This window comes from Malania oleifera, chromosome 5, assembly GCF_029873635.1.
Source record: "Malania oleifera isolate guangnan ecotype guangnan chromosome 5, ASM2987363v1, whole genome shotgun sequence".
Classification (NCBI taxonomy): Eukaryota; Viridiplantae; Streptophyta; class Magnoliopsida; order Santalales; family Ximeniaceae; genus Malania; species Malania oleifera.
Window position 1 is genome coordinate 2,184,844 of NC_080421.1, and position 8,785 is coordinate 2,193,628.

The window sequence follows — 8,785 nt, forward strand, 5'->3', positions numbered from 1 at the left end:
TTCTGAAGTCTTACTTCTTTGGAAAACAAGATGTTTGTTTCATTGAGGATCAATTTCTCATTTTTGTTTGAAAAATGAAGAACCGACCAATCTATTCAATTGGGCTAGTTTGAGTCACACCTTGTATATTTCCTGCTTGTAATCTTCTCACACAGGACCACCCTACATGACCTCTCAGACACATGCCCAACTCTGTTGGGTTTCCCTCCTTGTGGGGCTCAATGCCTTGAAAAGTCTTTCTTTTATTTTATTGGTTGGCTTCTCAAGATCAATATGTCTGCGCATGCCCAGTTTTTTTCAAGTTAGCTTCTCCAGTCGGTGCATTGGGCAGCCCACAGCAGCACAGTCCCTTTCACTTTAACTTTTTTCGCTTTTAGCAGCAAGCAGCCGGCCTCCCCTTTTTTTTCTCTTTATTCGGATTTTTCCCACATAGCAAGTTCACCACCTGCAGTAAATCCACACAGAAGCAAGCTGAACTCCAGAGTCTTTCCTCCATTCTGATCTTCCAGACAACACCTCATCGTGCCGGTCATCTTCTACAGCAACCTTTTGCCGCTCTTTCTCTTCGTGCGACTCCGGTGTACTTTATTATCATCATTTTTGGGAGCTTCTGGTTGTGATCTTTGATAGGTTATTTTTGGAAACTTTGTCCACAACATTGGTGAGATCTTTTCATCTTGCTTCATTTGTTATATACTTTTATATATTTGTAAGGCTTATGCTTTTGTATTCATTTTGTATAAATTTGGTTATAGTGGATTTGGATCACGTGTCCCATGGACGTAAGTCAACACTTGAGGGAATTAAATTTCTTGTGTTTCATTTTATTTATTATCATTTTATTTGTTATTTGTATTACCCCATTGATTTACTTGTAAAATTGTTCGTATATAATTTTTTTTACCAACAAACTCCCCAGAACCAGTTGGCAGAGGATCTGTACGCTTCACATATATAAATATGTCCAACTAGCACATGCTTTGCACCCATTAATCTTGTCAAAGAAAGGTGCATTCAAGAACTAGAGAAAGCCTTGAATGTTTTTCATACTAGAAAAATTTGAGGTGTATGTCCTTAAAAAATGTCTGAACTATCTTCGGTTTAGGAAGGAAAAGTTTAGGTAAACATTCTGCTTTCCTGTATAAGCATAACCAGTAGCAGCAATGCTAGCTGCTGTGACTCTTGTCACTGGCTCACTGCATCGTCCTTGGTCCCATTAAAGATAAACCAATTAATTGCCAAGGTGCCAAGGTGCCAATGCTAACAAACCCTCTTAAACTGAATTCGCAAATTTGTTTCCAAACCCACTTTGAAAATTGGCATTTCTTAAGATAGGCAAAGTAATTATTTATTGTGCTGGCAGAACATATAGAAATTCAAGAAACTTAAGGAGCGGAAAAATATTAGATTATAAGAAAATATAATCAATCAAGTTCTGACACGTAAATATTATGAAAGGAATGACAACCAGCCATCGCTGACCTCTGTTAAGAACCTGTGAGTATCCAAATCAAAGTGACATCAAAGATTTAACGTGATTCGGTCAATATCGACCTACGTCCACGGAGTACACATCAAATATTCACTATCGTCAGAAAAATTACAATTCTCTCTCTCTCTCTCTCTCTCTCTCTCTCTCTCTCTCTCTCTTCTTCCTCTTTGCTCTCTCTGAGCTTCTCACTCTATTTGCACATACAATTACAACTTCCACAGCCCTCTATTTATAGGGCTTGGAATTTAAATCATAATTAAAATAAAATCAATCATGAATGGAAGTTACAACGGAGAGGTTAATGGTGGATAAATGCACCGCGTTTCTGACTCAGCTCCTAGCTTGCAACGCGTCTCCAGTTGTGTCTCTTGGCTCCATCTTTAATAATCTCCCACTTGGAGACAGAGACGCCTCCTCAACTATTATCATGAATAAATGATATGCTCAAAACATATGTCTTCAGGCATGAAGACCAACTGAAGTTGAACACAACTTCAACTTTTCTGTAGTTACCACATTCTTGTCTACTCGATTCCTGCGGACTAATCTGATGGCTGTCAGCTTCACAACTGGTGTAAAGATGCCGATGTAGTCAATCCCTTCCTTCTGCTCGAAGTCTTTGACTACTAACCGAGGCTTGTACCTTTTGGAGCGGTCATGCTCCTCTTCAATTTTGTACACTCACTTGTTGTGAAGGCCTTTGGGCAACTTCCATATTCTGTTGGAGGTGACGGATTTCATCTCATCCTTCATCGCAAGCTCCCACTTGCTCATATTTGCCAGCTTACATGCTTCATCATAGCATTCAGGCTCTCCTCCATCTGTAGGAAGTAAGTAATCAATATAACTTATGTTTGGTATATAGGACCGAATATATCTCCTAAAGTCCGAAGCTGGAGTAGGAGACGGTGGTTCGACGATCTGCTCCACTGGTTCTTCTACCTGAGGATTCTCGGTATTCTGCTGTTGTGTCCCGACACATTCTAAGTGGACCAATTCTAGTCCCTTCTACTTTGGGGCATAGGTGTTTATTTGGAAACTAACCCTTTTCTGTTTGCCGACTATGCAATCCTCACACATGTCAATCTGTACTGAAATAGACATGGAGGCATTTGAGGTTAGAAAAAGTGTCCTGATTTTCTTTCCTCGCGCAATCATTAGTACACCCTTTGAAACTTTCCATTCATCGCCAATGAATTTCGTCGTGTATCCCTCATCTGCCAGCTGACCAACTGAGATCAAATTCTTTCTCAAGTTTGAAATATACCTAACATCCTTCAGCTTCCATACTGACCCGTTTATATTGATTTTCGCAACTCCTTTGCCGGTTTCGTCGCAAGGTTGATCGTTGTCAAGGTACACCTTACCAAAATTACCTGGTGTGTACTCCTCTAGGCAATTTCTGCAGCATGTGGCATAAAATGAGGCTCCAGAGTCTAAGACCCAAGACTCCTGCTTGCTCTCCAAAGAGCAGATCAACATCTCATCATTCTCAGAAGCAATATTTGCTTCTGTCTTTGCCCTCGTCTCGAATTCTTTCTTCTGACTCCTACACTGGTTCTTGTAATGACCAGTCTTTTCACAATTCTAGCACTCAATAACTTTTGTGCTCTGGGAACCTATGTCCTAAGTACCTTTGGGATTTCCAGATTTAAACCGTCTGGGCCTAGATCTGCCGCAGTTGTTTGATCGTCCATGCCTGTTTCTTCTGCCTCGACTCTCCATGTTCAAGGCTAAACTCGAAGTAGAGCCATGGTTCGACTGCATTCTTATTTCTTCCGTAAAAATCATGTTGATGACCTCATCATATACAAGCTTCGATTTTCCTACGGAGCTAGTGATGGCAGTAACGACACCATTCCAACTTTCAGGCAACTGATTGAGAATCAGTAGGGTCCGAATCTCATTATCAAACGTTATCCTAACTGAGACGAATTGATCAGACAACTCATTGAAGTTATTCAAATGTCTGCTGAAACTTTCACCTGGAGACATGTTCATCGTAAATAGTCTTTTTATGAGATGTACCTTGTTTGCGGCTGAAGGCTGCTCGTACATATTTGAGAGCTCATCCATCAGAGACTTGGTGGATGTTATATATTTGATATTGAATGCCACAGATTTCAACAACGTCATTCTGATGGTTCCGAGGGCTTTTCGATCAAGCAACTCCCACTCATCCTCGTTCTTGGATGTTGGCTTACCCTTCAACGGTAAGTGCAATTCCTTCCTAAACAAATAATATTCTATCTACATCTTCCAAAAATCAAAATTGTTTCCGTTAAATATTTCGATTTTTGAGCTATTTTCATTCGACATCTAGATTTGCTGATCTAAAGATGGAATTAGCTCAAATGGATAGCTCGGTTAGATCTGGAATGATCGAAAACCTTAGAAATGGTTCAAGTCGCTCAAAAAATGGACCCAAAACGACTCCGAAAAGCTCAATCAAAGTTTGGTCAAACCTGGTCAAACTTGCTGACGTGGCAGGCTAACATGGCGTGCTGACGTGGCACTGGTGTGACAATGTGGGCCACTGATGATGTGGCAATGACCTGCTAATGTGGCACCATTGCTGCCGTGACCCCTCCAGTTGACGTGGCACTCACCCGCTGACGTGGCCCGACTGGCGTGGCAGCTGACTCGGCAGTGCTGACGTGGCCGGTTCTGAGACGGCGGGTTGGGTCCGGGTTGGGGACCGAATCTTGGGTTGATCCAGGTCTAAGTGACCTGCCGGGTCGGGTTGAGGCTGTCCGGGTGAGGAAGACACATGCATAGGGCGCGTGAGGCTTCTATTGAACTCCTTTCAAGCTTCGGTTTGCACGATTCTCTTCGTCTCAGCGAGCTAAATGCAATGGTGGCCTCAAAACTTAGTTTTGATTTACTGGACAGAGCTCTGATTTGGGGATCACTTTCGATCTGGCTTTTCTGCTCCAACCGAGCTCTGATACCACTTGTTAGGAACCTGTGAGCATCCATATCAAAGTAACACCAAATATTTAATGTGGTTTGGTCAATATCGACCTACATCCACGGAGCACACACCAAATATTCACTATCACCAAAAAAATTACAATTCCCTCTCTCTCTCTCTCTTCCTCCCTTCTTCCTCTCTGCTCTCTCTGATCTTCTCACTTTATCTGCACACACAATTACAACTTCCACAACCCTCTATTTATAGGGCTTGGAATTTAAATCACAATTAAAATAAAATCAATCATGAATGGAAGTTACAACGGAGAGGTTAATGGTGGATAAATGCACCGCGTTTCTGACTCAGCTCCTAGCTTGCAACGTGTCTTCAGTTGTGTCTCCTGGCTCCATCTCTAACAACCCCAACCTGCATTGAACAGTGAACAATGGTAAAATACTTCCGGCTGGGCCTCTGCAGAAGTTCTGTTGTTGAGATTCTTCAAAGTCCATATAGGATAGAATTTGAGACATAAGCATAAAACGTTGCTAACAAAAATCAAAGTCCAAGCTGTGATGTCTTTGGAACACATATCTATAACTTGTAAGTTCTAGTTAGAAATCGTAAATCTTGTTGAAGTATGATTGTTTGGGCCACAAATATCTTACTTCTTGTTAGACAGTTCATAGGCATTTTGGGTTTAATAAGTTTCTTCACAGTTCACACAATATATAACTAGACAATCTAAAAGGGCTAATTGTGCATAACCTTTTTTTCCCACCAAACTTCCAAACACGGCTTCATCGATGTACATATACTGGGTTATTTTAACATCTATTGAGTATGGGCTTTGCAATGTGTAGAAGCCCAATACTAAGTTAATTCAGGACTAATGGGCTTCTAAAATTAACCTAGTATATAAAGAAAAGATAATAGGGTTATGGTCCCTTAGTCAAATTAGAAACAGTTTCACGTTCTTTCTTTTCCCCATCTAAAGAGAAGAACACAAGTGTGGCACTTAGGGATTTGACTGTGGAAAATCAAAACTCTTCGCTGAGGCCACCACGACGTTCTTGGCGGAGTTCTCTTCAAGTCTGCCGGAGCGGATCATCGGTGGGACGAAGTTGGAATTCATCCCAAATCCAAGGTAAGGTCTTTTATTCAGTTTTTGGCCTTCTGGAAATTGTAAGAAATGATGTAGGTAAAGAAATATTGATATTTTGTTCTGAAATTTATGATTTTCAGGGTGTTGAGTGGAGAACCCTGCAGGTGTAGGAGCCGTCTCAGTAGGGGGAATTTTAGCAGGAGAAAAGTAAGGGAAGTATGCTATGCTAGGCAATTTTACTATGTTTCAATATAAACTATACGTTTTTATCAGAAGATTATTCACAATAGAAATTTATACAATTTATCATTTATGTATAATATGTTTAAAATTTTTGTGTGGCTTGAGAATATGGGTATAGTAAAGAAACATGTTTTACAGTATTTTTAGAATATGATTTACAGAATATACAGCCAGTGGTTATGTTTTATAGTAATTATAGAATGCCATGATTAAACAGTTTTCAGTACCATGATTATACAGTTTCTAGTACCATGACTTACAGATTATAGTTCAGTTCAAAAACACGGTTAACACAGTTACAGTTTATTTCATTGTCATGGTAAATACAGTTATTTCAGAATCATGGTAAATCAGATAGTTATATATAGAGACGTATTATATAATATCAGACCCTTTTGGACCATACAGTTACAGAGCATGGTACCGTAGTTACAAATATTTCAGTTCAAAGTGCAACCACCTATTTAGATAATACGTGGTAGTAGGTCGATCGTGCCCAGATGTGGACAGGCTCCCCATCATATATGGGTTGAGGAGTGGCTGATCTGACTGAGGGAGTATAGTGATTTATCCTGGTCGGTCAGCCAGGGTGGATACCGCCTACGGGGCGAACAACCATGTTATGAGGGGTTAAATCATGACACACAGTTATCCACAAGGAAGTTTTCAGTTATTATTATGTATATACAAATTTACAAAGACAGAGAATATATATATGTACATTAGAAGTATTTTAAATAGTAACCTAAAATATTGATATGTTAAGCAACATGGAAATGGTGGTGGTTTCTATTACTTATACTGTATTCACAGATCTAATTATACATGATTATATAGCAACAGATTTTCCTAATATAGTAACTCAATAGCCACACACTAGCAATAGGATATTTTGTCTTACTGAGCATTGGCTTATCCCAATTACTTTAATATTTTTTAGGTGATTCAGGTAGACGAGCAGATCAGGCTCGCAGATAGAGGGGCCTCGGTATTGCCCCGATATTAGAGTGAGTATTTTTGGGAGTATTTTTATATAACCCTAGTCAGTTGAGGATATTTCTGGGGAACAGTTATATATATATATATATATATATATATATATATATATATATATTTTGGGAAACAATTTAGCACTCTGATATTATATATAATTACATATGGTTATGTTTATTTGATTTTTGCTTCTCGCTACTTAAGTTGATGATTGGGTTTAATCTAGTATGGTATCAAAGCATGTTAAATGTCATTGTATAAAATTTTTTTAAAAAAAAAAACCATTTAAATAGCAAGTTGTTACAATTCAAGCAAGCAACATTTATTGTAGTGTTCCTAACTTTGGGACTCTATATATAACATACTTTCCTTGCCTTCCATCCATCACAAATTCACAGCATTACCATTTCTAAGATCTCAGTTTCTTCCACCTTCTATTCATCAAAATATTGCCACCACTTCTACCAAAAAACACCATGATAAGTCCTAGGAAGCTTATCAACATAGTCAATAAATGGCAGGGGCTAACTACTGTTAGGCAGAAATGAATCTTATTACCGAGGAGCAATGGGGGTGAGGATGCAAATGCATGCAACGCATCAATGGCTAATAAGGGTCACTTTGTTGTGTACACCACTGATTGAAAACGTTTCGTGATTCCCTTGGCATATATTAGCAATGACATCTTTAGTGAGCTCTTTAAAATGGCAGAAGAGGAGTTTAGACTACCCATTATGGGCTGATAACACTGCCATGTGATGCAGAGTTCATGGAGTATGCAGTTAGTTTGATCCTAAGGAATGCAGCTAAAGATCTTGAAGCATTACTCCTATCCATAACGACGACAAGTTGCTGCTTATCATCTTCTTCTTACCTCCATCAAGAGAAATCAACAGGCACTAATATGTGCTTTCTAAAGAAAACCATGTCTTGATCTTGTATATTCTTATCACAATTATAGCTCATTTAGCACACAATGAAAATTTTCAAGAATTTCTTGACCCTTTGTTTGGATATGTCTTGAATTTGGAGTTGTATTGGATTTAGATAAAATTGTATTGAAATTTATCCAAATCCACCCCAAATCTAAAACCAAGGTCCGAAATTCATGCTTCCAAACGTAGCCTGAATGTTTGATTGTTTTTTCTAATAGCAAAGTAGTACTTATGACCTATGAGCTCATTCTAAAATCTGAATTCTCTTGATTAGTTGAATTGAAGCAGTAGAACTAACTAGGTAGTTACGGCTTCAGTAAAACTAGTAGATGCTATTCTGGGTAAGGGCATTCTCTGCTGCCAGTTGAGAGCTGCCTTTGCTGGACACACTTGCTTTTTAGATCCGTTTGGATTGTCGAAAATTGAATCAAAGATTTGTCAAAAATGCTTTGTTTGAGAGCTCACATCTTATTACGAGGAAATGGGAAAACTAAGATGTTTGTTTCAATGAGGGTAAGTTTTTCATTTTTTTTGTTCTGAAAAATGAAAAATTGAAACACAAAGAACAATGATATTTTTATTCCAATACTGAGCTGTGAACACTACATACTATAGAGATGATACAAGCATGGGTATTTATAGGGGATGAATGATACAGTTGTAGTATTATGAATTTCAAAAATTCGGCTCCTTGAAGATTGGAATCAAATCTTCAATAAGTGTGTAGTAACGATTTGAATGTTAATTGATTTTTTCATGTGGGTGGAATTGAAGTGTCTTCATGGGTGGAATTGATTTCTTCATGAGTTGATGAAGTGTTTTCATGGGTGGAATTGATGTCTTTATTGATGGAATTGATTGAAGGGAGTGTGTTGCTAATATCAACCAAACACACAGTGGATAATTCCTACTTATTTGGTAGCTCCTCCACAAGAAATTATTAGGTAGACATATTGGGTCTACCACGTTATTTATAAACTAACTCAATAAAACGATGACAACTCTCATACACTAGACCAATGAGTAAATCATAATTAAATTCTTTTCAAAATAACTTAAAAAAATTTATGAATTATCATCATTTTATAAGTTAGTCTATGAATGAT

At 38.4% G+C, this 8,785-nt stretch overlaps 1 pseudogene; it reads left to right on the top strand.

The window, feature by feature from the left end:
* Positions 1–7,346: 7,346 nt before the first annotated feature.
* LOC131156584 (auxin-responsive protein SAUR64-like) lies at positions 7,347–7,709 on the top strand (annotated as a pseudogene).
* Positions 7,710–8,785: the final 1,076 nt, after the last annotated feature.